Source organism: Pleurodeles waltl, chromosome 5, assembly GCF_031143425.1.
Source record: "Pleurodeles waltl isolate 20211129_DDA chromosome 5, aPleWal1.hap1.20221129, whole genome shotgun sequence".
Classification (NCBI taxonomy): Eukaryota; Metazoa; Chordata; class Amphibia; order Caudata; family Salamandridae; genus Pleurodeles; species Pleurodeles waltl.
Window position 1 is genome coordinate 597119450 of NC_090444.1, and position 15496 is coordinate 597134945.

Below are 15496 nucleotides of genomic sequence, written 5' to 3' on the forward strand. Positions count from 1 at the left end.
CTCTTCTCCACGGCGGGCCCTGTTCAGCGGTGCTCTTCTCCACGGCGGGGCCCTGTTCAGCGGTGCTCTTCTGCACCGCGGGCCCTGTTCAGCGGTGCTCTTCTCCACGGCGGGGCCCTGTTCAGCGGTGCTCTTCTGCACCGCGGGCCCTGTTCAGCGGTGCTCTTCTCCACCACGGGCCCTGTTCAGCGGTGCTCATCCAGCAGGTCAAGGGAGCCAGACCTGGCCTCGACTCCCTGCTCAGTCGCCCTCGGACCGTGACGTTTCTGGACCCTTCGGGGACGGACTCCTGGCCTCCTTAGTGTCCTCCTTCCCAGCTGGGATGTGGCATGTGGGGTCCACCTTCTCCGCGCTCCTGCTGCCCTTCCGCTCCTTTGATGGGGCTCTCGGGCCCTTGCCTCCCCCAGATGGTGTGGGTGGTGAAGTGGCCGCACATTGCTCCTTGGGGGCAGCCCTGTCGGTCCTCGCACGGCGGTCCTTGGTTTTGCGGGTCCTCTTGCCGGGGGGGGGCTGGACGTGTCCTTGCTGCAGCTCGATGTGTCACTGCTGGCAAAGGGTGGGCTCCAGAACCCAGGCACAACAGTGACACCCGAAGCTGGGCTGGTGGTGGCTGCGGTGCTCTTGGGACTCTTTGAAGATGGATGGGGGAGGTCATCGGGGGGAAAGAGGTTAAGGTTAGCCAGGAAAAGTTTTTTAGGGCCAAGGTAAAGGGTAGGAGAAGTGGAGATGGAAGTGGAGGTAGAGGAGGTGGTTGTAGGAGAGTCAGGTGTGCTGTCATTGGGTGAAGGTGCTGGTGCTGTAGGCTGTCGTGAGGTGGATGGCTGTTGGGTGGGTGGCTGCCTGCGTTTGTGTGTCTTGGAAGAGGGGGTGACCTACACAGTGGGAGAGGACACAGGGGACGTGTACATGGCAGTGGGGGTGGTGCCTGCACAAGTGTGGACTGTACTGGAGGGTGAGGTGGTGATGGAAGCACTGGCTGATGTTGGGGTGCATGCAGGTGTGAGTGTAGACGTCACAGGGAGGGAGGAGGGAGACGAGGAGGAGGGGGACACAGGGGTGGCAGTGGCTGTTGGCATGTCTGCATCTGGGTGTTGCTCGGGTGAGTGTTTGCGGGATCTGTGGTGCTTGTGTTTGGATGAGCTGCTCTTGGGTGTTGAGGTGTGTGCAGGCTGGTCTGATGGTGTGGATGGGATAGGCTGAGGAACAGGAGACAGAGACAGGCTGGAGGCAGTCAGAAGAGGGAGGCTGGAAACAGGGACAATGGCTGCCGTCAGTGCTGAGGCCAGAGCAGTGAACGCTCGTTGATGGGCAGCCTGACCCGAATGAATGCCCTCCAGGTACGCATTGCTCTGTTGCACCTCCCTTTGCACACCCTGGATGGCATTCAAAAGGGTCGTCTGCCCAACAATGAGCGTCCTTACCAGGTCAATGAGCTCCGCACTGAGGGCAGCAGGGGCAACAGGGGCAGGGGCTGAGGTGCCTGGGGCGAAGGAGACGCGCGCCTTCCTGGGCGAACCGGCACGGAGCGAAGACTGAGGGGCTGCTGGGAGTGCGGGGCTGGTGCGCTCCCATCCGAGGACGTGTCGCTTTCGCTGCTCTCACCAGCGGTCCCCGTCGTGGTGCTCCCCTCGCCCTCCGGATCACTGGTGCCCTCGGTGTCTGTTCCTGGGCCCACCGGGGCCTTGTGTCCTGCAGCTCCCTCGTGCTCCGATGCCATATTTCCTCCGCCTGATGATGCTGATGCACACATGCACAAGAAGATGAAGAGAAAGGGTGGGGGGAGAAAAAAGAAGACCAGGTTGAGTGCATGCAATGTCAACACCGTTGGCGGAGAGGACAGACACAGGTGCCTAATGCACTAAGCCGCGCATTCGGGGTACACTACTCAGTACTACTGACTAAGACAACAGGCCAAGAGACGTCAAACGCGCACATGGGAGATGCTGGACCTTCAATGGCTGTACTTGTCACCCTACCGAGGTGGGGGCCGGGGGCACAGGGCCATGCCTAAGGGAGAGGACTACACTACAGAAAGCGCCCTGGCCTAATGTCACCCACAGCCCTCCTCCCCCACCCAGACGCCTCCACTGCGCAGAAAGATAGGAGCATGTGCTGATACTCACCCCCTTGTGTCTGCTGTGATGTCTTAAAGCGCCCATCCAGTTCAGGGTAGGCCACCGCCAGGATCCGGGACATCAGGGGGGTCATGGTGCGACTGGCACCCCTCCTAGGTTGGGAGGCCATCCCCAGCAGTGTTTCTGCGGTCTTCCTTGTTCCGCGGCGGATGTCCTCCCACCTCTTGCGGCAGTGGGTGCCCCGTCTGTTGTGGACCCCCAAGGTCCGGACTTCCTTGGCGATGGCACGCCAAATGTCGATCTTCTGATGGGCGCTGACCTATTAGACATGTACAGGGTGGAAAGGAGGAACTCATCAATGACCTGCATGTTAGATGTAATTGGCCCCCCCCACCCACTTTGCCATATGGCACATGCTCTCATCTGTCGGGCGTTGCACTCCTCATTCGCCCCCCACCCCACCAACTTACATCCACCCCAATCCACACAGGCATAGCCCATTCCATTAGCACCCGGTGTACTCACTTGTTGGTCTGGAGGACCGTAGAGTAGCGCATACTGGGGGAGGACCCCATCCACGAGCTTGTCCAACTCTTCAGACGTGAAGGCAGGGGCCCTTTCCCCAGTCGCAGCAGCCATTGTATCTTCCAGACCGAGGTCACAGCAGCACTTGCAGTATAGGTCCTCTCCTGTGGATGATCAGGTCTCGAGTGATTAAGCAGATAGAAAATGGTGGTCACGTCCGCGGCGGTGCGTACCGCGCCGGTGCGTACCGCGACCGCCGGCGCACTTCGTTATTGGCTCCTGAAACCCATAGGCTTCAATGTTAACCAATGCGGCTTTGCGCCGCGGTCTGCGACTGCCTACCGCCACGGTGTGCCCCGCCAGCGCATTGACCTCACATCCCATTGTCCCACTTCACAGGTCAGGCAGCCGCCATTTCAAGGGCCCACATGGCTTAATTTTGACTGCGACACACAGGCCTAGGCCTTGCATTGCCACACATACACGCCTTTCAACCCATTGCCATTCTTTAACTGTGCAAGCTGTCTGTACGTACCTGTGTTTTGGCTGACTCTGTGCTCCATGTTGTCCTTCCTAGGCACCGTCGGCTGGGACTTGCGATGAGAAGGAGGAATCCTCGCGTGTACCGACCGCTGGTGGACCTGTCGACAATGGAAGAACGCCATATAATACTTCGATACAGACTTGACCGTGCCACTATCCATGAACTGTGTGCCCAGCTGGAGCCAGCCCTGATGTCCCCCATCCGCCAACCCACAGGGATTCCCCCTCTGGTGCAGGTTTTGTCAGTCCTCCATTTTTTGGCCAGTGGGTCATTCCAGACCACAGTGGCCATGTCATCTGGAATGTCTCAGCCTATGTTTTCTAAGATTTTGAGCAGAGTGTTGCCTGCCCTGATGAAACTCATGCGGAGCTACATCATTTTCCCCGAGGAGGGTGACTTGCCTACAGTGAAGGGTGATTTCTATGCCCTTGGACACATCCCCAACATCATTGGTGCCATTGATGGGACCCATGTGGCTTTGGTACCCCCAAAAGACGATGAGCAGGTGTTCCGAAACAGAAAAAATTATCATTCGATGAATGTCCAGGTGGTCTGTTTGGCTGACCAGTACATCTCCCATGTAAATGCCAAGTTCCCAGGGTCAGTGCATGACGCGTATGTGATGCGAAATAGCAGCATCCCCTATGTGATGGAGCAGCTACAGAGACAACGTGTGTGGCTAATAGGTGACTCTGGTTACCCCAACCTGCCGTGGCTACTGACCCCAGTAAGGAATCCCCGGACAAGGGCAGAGGAACGCTACAATGAGGCCCATGGGCGTACTAGGAGGGTGATTGAGCGAACCTTTGGACTCCTGAAGGCCAGGTTTAGGTGCCTGCATATGACTGGTGGATCCCTAATGTACTCACCAAAGAAGGTGTGCCATATCATCGTGGCCTGCTGTATGCTTCACAACCTGGCTTTGCGACGCCAGGTGCCTTTCCTGCAGGAGGATGGTCCAGATGGTGGTGTTGTAGAAGTCGTGGAGCCTGTGGAGAGTGAAGAGGAGGAAGACTCAGAGGACGACACAGACAATAGGGATAGAGTGATACAACAGAATTTCCAGTGACACCCAGGTAAGAATCACCCACTCCATTTCCCAATTGCTTCTAGCCTCTTGCATCTGTACTTTCTGTAGTTCCCCACAGATGTTTTTCAGTAATTTTTGCCTTTCCCTTCCCTTCTCAGTGCTGTCTGACTCAGTACCTGACTTCTGCTTGGTTCGCCCATGAAATACAGCGTATTGACATTGGTATGTTGTCATGACTAATTGACAGAACAGAAATTGAACAGTAATATGTAATACATTTGTTAATAAGACAGCATGACTCAAAACAGATTATTGTGCAAAATGTGATTTATTTACAGTGCTAGATATCGGTACATGTGATTCTAAGGGTGATGGGTGGGGATGGAGGAATATCCATGGCAGAGTCCAGTTCTCAGTCTCACAGGTGCATTGTTCTTTTGCCTGGGGAAGGATGGAGCATAGGCAGTTCATGGTTGGACAGGGTGGCAATGTGGGACAGTGGGAAGATTTCAGGGGGTATGTCCTGCTGGCGGGGGTCTTGACATCCTACTCTGTCTTTTTCTTTGGTCTCAGGCTCCTCTTACGGGGTGGTTGTTCTTCAGCAGGAGGTGCGGTTCTGGGGGGCTGTCGAGGTGTTGGGACCTCCTGTCCACTAGCGCCGGCGGAGGTGGTAGGCTGTTCCTGGTCCGGCCTAGTGACAGGGGCCCTGTGTGGTGCACCATGGTCCCGCAACGCGTCCTCTATCCTGTGGAGGGCCAGGACGATGGCCCCCTTTGCGGTTCCAGATGATTCTCAGCTCCTCCCTGAACCCCTTGTAGCGTTCTTCCTGCTGTGCCTGGATCTCAGTGAACCTGGCCAGTACCGTCGCCATCGTTTCTTGGGAGTGGTGGTAGGCTGCCATGATGGTGATGAGGGCCTCTTGGAGAGTGGGTTCCCTGGGCCTCTCCTCCCCCCCCTGTCGCACAGCAGCCCTCCGAGCTGCCCGGTTTCCCCCGGCCTCTGTCCCCTGGCCGGTGTGCCCGCTCCCACTGCCCCCAGGTCCCTGTTGTTGTTGGGGTGTTGGGTTAGCCTGGGTGCCCTGTAGTGGCGGACACACCGCTGATTGAGCTGTCCTAGAGACAGAGGCATGGGCCCGCTGGGTGGGAGCTGTGCTGGTGTCGGCAGAGGGGGTCGGGTCTGGTGTGGCCTGTAGCTGCCTGAGGGGAACCGACTGCCCAGAGGTCCCCGATGGTCCGGGCTGGTCATCAGGTTCACTGTCGACAGAGCTGCTATCCTCAGTGTGGGCCTGTTCCGGTGGTGGGATGGACACTTCTGGACCCTCCTGGCTGGTGTGTTGTCGTTCGGGTCCTGCATGGGGTAAGAGAGTTTGGTTATTGTTTCTGTGTGTGCAATAGCGTGCGTGTTATGGGTGCCCTTGTTCCCCAGTGCAGGCATTCCCTTGAGGGAGGTGTTGTGAGGGTATTTAGTGGGGGGGAGGGGTTAGTGCAGTGGTCATGCATAGGTGATGGGTGCCCATGATTTGTGTTGGCATGCAGGAGTTGGTGTTGGGATGGGTGGGTTGTGCTGGTGAGACATTGTCAGGGAGGATATGTGCTGGGGGGTTGGGGGTGAGGGTGGGGGTGTGGGTTGGCATGCTGGTGGGGTGGGGGGGATATAGTAGTTGAGATGGGACTTACCAGAGTCCATTCCTCCGGCTACTCCAGCGAGGCCCTGAGGATGCAGGATGGTCAAGACCTCTTGCTCCCACGATGTAAATTCGGGAGGGGTGGGTGGAGGTCCGCCGCCAGTCTTCTGGACCGCGATGTTGTGCCTGGAGACCATCGATCGGACCTTCCCCCGTAGGTCGTTCCATCTTTTGCGGATGTCCTCCCTATTCCTGGGATGCTGTCCCACCGCGTTGACCCTGTCCACGATCCGCTGCCATAGCTCCGCCTTCCTGGCTATACTGGTGTGCTGCACCTGCGAGCCGAAGAGCTGGGGTTCCACTCTTAGGATTTCCTCCACCATGACCCGGAGTTCTTGGTCCGAAAAGCGTGGGTGCCTTTGGGGTGCCATGGGGTGGTGTGGGTGTGGTGTGGGGTGGTGTATGTGATGATAAGTATGTTGGTGAGTGGTGCTTTGTGCTACTATGTGGTGTGTGTGATGGTGTAGTGTGCCTCAGTGTGTCTTGCTTTGAATTGTCTGCTGTGTCTCTCTCTCCTTCTCTCAGTAATTCTGGTCGCAGGGGTTTGTGGGTGATGTGGGTGTGTGTTTTATAGTTGGTTGATTGTGTGGGAGTGGTGTGTGTATGTGTATCAGGTGTGTGTATTTCAAATTGTCCAATGTGGCTGTGTTTTGGTGATGTGTGTGTATTCTGACCGCGGCGGTGTGTACCGCCAATGGAATACCGCGGTTGAAAGACCGCTGAGTGGATTCGTGGGTCGTAATGGCATGGGCGTATTTCTGTTGGCGTGACGGTGGAGGTTTGGTCATCTCCAGTTTATCGCTGCCCGCCGATGTGGCGGGCTGCAGTGGAGGACGGATTTTTGGAGGTTTGGCCGTTGTGGGTCAGAATGACCGTGGCGGTTGACCGCGGCCGCGGCGGTGTTATGGCGGTCTTATGACCGGCGGTAAGGGCATTTTACCGCCGAGGTCAGAATGACCCCCTTAGTCCCCCACACCATTAGCTATCCTGCTGCTTAGAAAGCCAAGAATCACATGTAGGATAATGAGAGCCCACCCAACAAAATGTCCCTCCATAACAATAGTTAAACACCGAGGGAGGAGTAGGACAAAAAAAAGCCTATTCCTAAATTATTACAAAGCAACACCTAGAGGCGACCTGGCAGACATGTCTGATAGCTCCATATCATACATGTGACACACAGGTGGGCCATAGGCCTACAACAATGCCCTATGACGGACAGCAGATACCAAGACAAACACAGAGTACAAAGTTAAGGCATCCAAAGGCTTGTATCTTAGTGCAAAATTGTCACAACACAGACACACTAATTGTACCCTGTTTCATTGCAGAGGAACACGGATCTCCTGCCGATCTGCCTGTCCATGAGTTCCCTGATGACATGGATGACGAGATCATCAACCTCCCACAAGAGACCATTCAAATGGTCCTTGAAAGCCTCCAAACCCCACCTTCAGTCACAAGGAGGAGCACAGAAGAAGCAGCCACCACAGGAGAACCACCCGCCACCCCAATTGTAAGACCTGCCAGCTCCAACACAGCTGAGGACTCTGACGACACTGGCACCAGCTTTGAAAGAACAGTCATTGGGGTCCAGCGGGAGCTGGCCAAGGAGGTGCGGGTGGGGATGCAAACTATGGCAGCCAGCCTTGAGGGGGTGCGTTCGTGCATGTTGTCAACTGCAGATCAGGCAGCTGCAATGCAAGCACGAACATCGCTCTTGGAGGAACTTTTAAAAACACAAAGGGAAATCTGCACAGCTGTCATCCAGTTGACACAACAACTCCAACTGCAAGCCAGTCAACGTGTGCACGAATGCAACTTAGAACCCCTCAGGGCCGACCTGGCTGCCTACCATCGTGATGTGGCTGCCATTCTGAAAAACCAGCAGGCCCTCCTTGCTGCAGTACTGCCCTTCATTACTCGACAGGGAGCAGCCCCCGGGATGTCTGCCTCCATGTCTTCTAACACTGAGGTGTGTGTTGCCCCTTCACAACCAACAACAACAAGGACACACCAGGCAACACACACATCAGAAGAAGAAGACATGGAACAGATTACATTCACACGCAAGAGTACCCGGAAGCCCTAGTCCCTGCACCATGGCCTACTCTGACCAAGGTCCTACGTTTTGACACATGCCAGTCTCACTACAACTACACTCAATGAATGTTCGGCAACCCACTGTATGACTTGTCCCTATTGCCAGTGAATGTCTCTCTCCTACTATTTGGCAATTCCTGTTCCTCTGCACTGTCTGTGACATCACCCCAGCATGTCAGGAGCATCATCCACACCCCGTCTGTAGGATCACCATGTAAGAATGCACCAGAACGGACTCAGCTAACATTGTGAATGGACATTTTGCACTACACCACCTATAAATAAATATCACTTGCACACCTATTGCGTCTCTGTGTTATTTCACACTTCAAATGTGCAGTACATAACTCCAAAGTGGCTGTGTGGCAACCATGTAGATTCTCTATACTACTGTCCTGATTTCATGTATACTGAAACATATGTGCATCGGCCAGGATTGCATCATAGCCTTACTATACTGAGGAAAATAACTGATGAAGGGACTAAGCACACACAATCATGCTGTGTTGGACAGAATGATGCACCATCTATAGCTATTCTAGGCAACTAATGGTGGCTGAGAAATGTAGGCACCATGCAATACTAAAATTAGAATTAATGCTGTAAAATGTAAGGAATCATAAACAAATTACACTGCACCAATAACCCTTACGGCGTATACTTCCATGAAGGAAAGTCATACTGAATCAGTACACACATGATGTAGGTCAGCAATGACAGCAACAAGACAAGAGTGTGAACAAATCCTCATCTACAAAGATCTCCCTGAACTTCACACTGCTGTCCGACCTATCTATTTACCTACAATAACAAGTCTGGAAGCACTCTTTGTGAAGTAGGATACATGCCAACCCAAAACCTTGATGATCAATGCACACTACCAATGGTGGGTCTCCCACATGGTGGATACTTACCAAGTTAGCACACGGGTAGCTGGCATGTTAAACCTCAATAGCCTGGGGATAGCGAGCATAGGACACAAATGTCATACTAAAACATTCTGCTACACTGATGTCAAGGCCATGATAATGTAGCACCTAACGCATCATGTAAAGGGTTAACTAAATTTTTATTTCAAATAAGTAATAAAAGAGGCAACTAAGGGAAAGGTAAACCTACACTAATCTAACCTGACTACTACTAACCCACAACTGTCCCTAACTAACCTAAGCTAAACTTACTCTACACATGTAACAAAACGATCTAAACATCAACCCCCCACCCACCATTATGAGACAAGACACATGCAGGACAACACTTACTAACCTACACACATACTATACTATCCTAAACAAACATATATTTTTTTAATTTATTTTTAATTTTATTTTATTTTTTATTTATTTAAACAGGAATCCCAACATTGCCCCCCACCCACCCACCCACACAAAAATAGAAGATAGAAAGAATAAGGACCCTCCACCCTCTTACCTAACACTAACTAAGCTAATTACCTACACTTATCCTATAACTAACCCCCCAAACCCAACTAACAGTATAAAATAGGAAAGAGGTGAGAGGGGAGGGGTAAAAGTTCAGGAGGGCAAACGTACTACAGATTTGCCCTCCGTAGTGTGCGCCTGATTGAGCGCACCTTCTTTTTGACCTTATTCATGTCCTCCGTCAGGTTGTCCACCTTTCTAATCAAATTGTCCAATTTTCGGGACAATGCCTGGAAGGCCGCTGGGTCGATAGGAGGGTCAGTGCTGGTTTGCGTGCCGGTGGAAGTGGATGTTGTGGCAGGAGTTGTGTGGCCACGGGACAGTCCTGCTCCCACCACACGGCTGGGTCCAGGTCTGGAGGAAGATGCTTGGTCCGTTGCTGGGTCCACTTGGGCAGACCTGGTGGATGTAGTGTCGGTGGTTGTTGGTGGCACCGTTGGGGGAGCCTGTGGTGTGGCCTACCATGCCCCGGAGGCCCGATCTGAATGGTACTTGCGGGCCATCCTCCGATACCCACACTGCACCTGCAGGATGTGCCTGTATCTCATCGCACGGCGCTCAAAATGGTTGCGATCAGCGGCACTCAGGTTTGCAGCTGTGAAGAGAAAAGGCAAATATTTAGCTTTGGATTTGCAGTGGGTGGAATACCACAATGGGTCATTTGTCCATTACTAGAAATGTATTGGTTGCAGCAATTGTTACAACATAGTTCACGGAAAGGCTCAGAGGAAGTACATGTGAAGCATGCATACATAAGGGCATATCACACCTAGCATATCCATGTCTCTACATGATGTATGACATCACCCTAAACTACTCATCCAAATCATACCTAAGGCATTTGACATTATGGCACCACCTCTTCCGCATACTGACTTCACTACATATGTCATTCTATGTGATAACAATCACACTCCTCACTCAATGGCATTTGGAATTAGTTGTGTGCTAAGATTGAACCCCTGGCCCAGAATCATATGTCCACACTAGGGGCCAGATGTAGGAATTTGGAAAATGCAACTAGCAATTTGCAATGCAGAACGGTGTCTCTGACACCGTCTGCGAGTCGCTATGGGGTCCCTAAGACCCACCTCATGAACATCAATGATGTGCGTTCCAAGCTGCGCCACCTTAGCGACTATGGGCACTCACGGGGATGGAGGCCTGCTGGGAACAGCAGACCTCCATGGACGTGACTGCTTTTAAATAAAGCAGGTTATTTTTCCCCAAGTGTAGGCCGTTTACCTGAAAGGAAAATGAGCTGCAATTAGTTAAAAATCACAACAAATTCAATCTTGGATCATTTCACGGTAATTAGTGGTCCCTTAGACCACTGGCTGTTTTGTGCAGGATTATTTTGGTCCACTCACAAAGGTGAAGGGTTACAATGGGGACCCCTTCCAGTTAGCAAGTGGGTTACCATCCACTTCAAGTGGATGATAACAGCGACTCACTTTGCAACCACATACTCGGTTGCAAATGGGATTGCCTACCACTGTGAGTTGCAAGTAGGTCTGGTAAACCCCTTAATATTTTGCAATTTGAAAAGCATTTTGCTAATATGTTCATGACCACCAATAACAATTTGGAATCGGAAACAGACGTTTGCAACTCACAAACAGAAATTTATGCCATTTGCAACGTGTAGACATTTTGCTACATCTGGCCCTAGGTACTCACTCAAGTCACAAAAGGTGTCAAGTACGTGTAACATACTGGTTGCTACAGTCCTAGGTACCCTGTTTCACAGTAACATCCCAGTCTTTGTGGGTGGTGTGGGAAGAACAACCAACAATCTCATGTTCAATGCACACCCAGGAGTGTTTAGAAAGTTCCACAAGTATGTGCCTTCACACACAACACCTATGAAGGGCTAGCAACACGTTGTAGTCAGCCAAACATTGTCACATCCCAGGTCCACACATGTCAAAATGATATGACTTAGGCCAACATGACATACTATCAGGGAGGCATGTTTTACAACACACACAGAGGAGGTAGAACACCCATTCTGATGATTCCACAGAACACCTAGGCCATTGCACTCAAGTCACACACACTTCTAGTTCACCTTGTGGAAGTACATGCCCCCGGAAGATCCGACCTACAGTGTACACAGTCCATCCTCAACTAGGAAGAAGCACTTGTCATCAAAGCCATGTGCCTAAGCTATCTGGGAGACTGTCAGTCTGATATGCAGACTCAGTTCATGGCAAGTCCCTGACCAAGTCTAACATTGACCAGTGTATTCCAAATGAGTCATACCATTCCCCATTGCCGCACAACTGGAATGACCTACAGCCCCTCAAACTGAGAGATGGCTAGGTATTGTTTTACAGAAACAGAAGTCCTATTTGATATCACACTAAAACAACAATGCCAATGAACGGCGAGCGCATCAAATCATGAATTCTCTTGAACACACAGTAATCCATCATGCTTCTTTACCAAACAATGAAAATGGCACTCAGGCGACACTCACTGTAGGTATCGGGGTCGTCAAAATGTGCCACCTCTCCCACGTTGTACGGGGCTGGTCCACCTGTAAAGCATGAAAGGAAGAATATACTCAGACTGGGTGAACTGACAAATAATTTCAGTTACAATGACACTGTGTGAATATGACATGGTAATGATAGACTTTCAGACATGCTCATACTGCATGGATGACTTTGTATTCAACATTATCATTGGATGAGTCTCCTGCTACAGTGACACACCCTACTACACACATGCAGTGGCCAGGACAGTCATGTGTTGGCCAAGTTAATCCTCCATTAGTATGCCCCACCAATAATGTTATCCATACATCTCAGCATGTGCATCCCAGAGAGACATTCCAAAACTGGTTCCATGAGGACTGCATGACCCCTCACAATCAAACAGGCTAGGTGGACATGTTCAACACACAGCAACCACACACACATGTGACATATGTGTGGACAACATAACTAACTTCATGTGACGTGAAGCCAACACACATGTATAGCATCATCATGGGTATCTAATTTTCAGTCTAGCTATGGCGTCTACATATGTAGGTATGTTGTTTCAACATGACTTACTCACTGGCCATTATGACCAGTAGAGTACAAATAGAGCCGTTCACGTGTTGCTTTTCTGACACAAATGCAACACTACATTACATACAGCTACAGGCATCTGGTATGTGTTGCAAAAATGAGCCATCGGACTGGTAGCATTGGTCTTCATACACATTCTGCAACAAATACACATTAGGGCACATATTTATACCTTTGTAGCGCATCATTTGCATCATTTTGTTACGCAGAGAGGGGGCTACTTAGCAAAATACAGATAGAAGTTGCAATTTTCTGCTGTTCCTGCGTGAAAATGTTTTGCAAAAATGGGGATATATGTGTATAACCATGGGCCTAGGTTTACCTAGCATTACACACAGTCTGCTACTTATTTAGCAGATTGGGTAACAATCATCACATGTTCCCACACAGATTTCTTATTTTCCCATGTAATTGATTTGTACTCACCAACATGGCCACCAATCCGGAGTCCCAGGTGGTCCAGCAGGTCCTGTTCCCTGGTGATCAGATCTGCCCAGCGGTGCTTGAGTTGATGGACATTTCGCATGCTCCCGTAGACCCGGACCAGGTGATGGCACACCTTCTCCCACCGGATTTTCCTAGTCTCCGTGTGATACCCCTGTATCACACGGCCCCCAGCCTCCAGCATCAGTGGGAGGAAATGGCTAACTAGCCATATGAATCCCCCCAATTCATCTTCACCCATCCTGGACAGGCGAGGCCTACCTGACATATTTAGAGCTCTAAAAATGGACAAATGAAATATGAAAGTAAAAGTGGGAAATGGGGAAAGGTAGAGGTGTGAAAGAAAAAGAAAAAGTAGAAAAATAGCCCAACTAACCCCCCAAACTATGCTACCCACAACAGACTCCCACAGACAATACAAACTATCACAGGAATAGACAAAACAAGACTAAACAGACAGAGACAATGTTATACAACAAGAATAGATTGACAAAAAGACAAAATACAAGGGACACAGGACACAAAAGCAGTAAAACACAGGACAACACCTTTCACACAACCACACAGTCTAGATAAATCTGAGACTGCAAAGTGAAAGTGAAAGTTAACTCCAAGTACAGATTTGGTAAACAGGATATCCTATTACATCACTTCCTGCATAAAATGGCCGCCGTATTTATTTTCCCGTTATGCGTCATATTTTCACGCATACACAATTGTGCGTCATTTTTTTTTGACGCATTACATTGCACATGATGCCGAGTCAAAAAATATGATATGAATATGAATATTTTTTATTGTACATGAGATGACCAACATATTGTCCATGTAGCGTCAATTTTACCACGCATACATCATGGGCGTCATTTTTTTTCACGTACAGCAGTGCACATGATGCGGAGTCAAAAAATATGATATGGATATTAATATTTTTTAATGTACATGAGATGACCAACATATTGTCCATGTAGCGTCAATTTTACCACGCATACATCATGGGCGTCATTTTTTTTCCACGTACAGTAGTGCACATGATGCGGAGTCAAAAAATATGATATGAATATTAATATTTTTTAATGTACATGAGATGACCAACATATTGTCCATGTAGCGTCAATTTTACCACGCATACATCATGGGCGTCATTTTTTTTCCACGTACAGTAGTGCACATGATGCGGAGTCAAAAAATATGATATGAATATTAATATGTTTTAATGTACATGAGATGACCAACATATTGTCCATGTAGCGTCAATTTTACCACGCATACATCATGGGCGTCATTTTTTTTCCACGTACAGTAGTGCACATGATGCAGAGTCCAAAAAATTGATGATGTAAATTATACTTTGAAGGCGAAATATTAAGACACTTTTGGATACATTCGTATTTGACTCTGCATTGTGTGCACTCATGTACGTGAACAAATTATGACGCCCATGCTGTATGCGTAGAATATGGAGCAAATATTTCCTTATGTCTTCATGTTTTTACCTTTGGAAAGGTGATTTGTCATGGTCAAACGGTGCGATGTGATACACATTTGTGTTTGGATATGACACATGTCTGTTGTTTTATGTATAGAAGGCATTCACACTGTAATGTTTTGGATACGTTAACTAATGTATTGACCATATTTGTCAACATATTTGGGTTAATTGCTGATGGCTATTTTGAAATGATGGATGGGATACCATGATGTATTCCTTCTCCAAAATGTGTCCACAATTAGGATGGTGATGCTTTTATCTGTAGTCCTAACAGGGAGTGGAAGAGTCACTTACAGTTTTTATGGGGCTAACCATGTCCCATTATGATTTTGTGTTTCAGATTTGTGTTGGACTTATGACATGTAGGCCACACATGTGCCTTATGCATGTGTTTAGTTCACAAGTACATGATTCTTGTATGTTTTGGGGGCGGTAGAGGTGGACTTGGGCCCCCAGCACCCTAGGATTTGACCATCCAGAATAGCTACTGTATCCATGGAGTATATTTATTATATCATGGCAAACCTGCAGCAGCAGGCTAATGTAAGGCCATATGGTATGAATGACTGTTGACCATTCATTCATCTCATTAGCCCATTTGACGTTTGCAGTAATGATGAATTGGAGCAAACTTGCATACCATTTTCAAATGACTATGGGGGTGATTCTGATTCTGGCGGGCGGCGGAGGCCGCCCGCCAGAATTCCGCCCTCCATTATACCGCTCCGTGGTCAGAAGACCGCGGAGGGTATTATGAGTTTTTCCCTGGGCTGGCGGGCGGTCTCCAAAAGACCGCCCGCCAGCCCAGGGAAAAACTCCCTTCCCACGAGGATGCCGGCTCGTAATCGAGCCGGCGGAGTGGGAAGGTGCGACGGGTGCAGTGGCACCCGTCGCGTATTTCAGTGTCTGCAAGGCAGACACTGAAATACTTTGCGGGGCCCTCTTACGGGGGCCCCTGCCGTGCCCATGCCATTGGCATGGGCACGGCAGGGGCCCCCAGGGGCCCTGCGACCCCCCCTACCGCCATCCTGTTCATGGCGGCTTTCCCGCCATGAACAGGATGGCGGTAGGGGG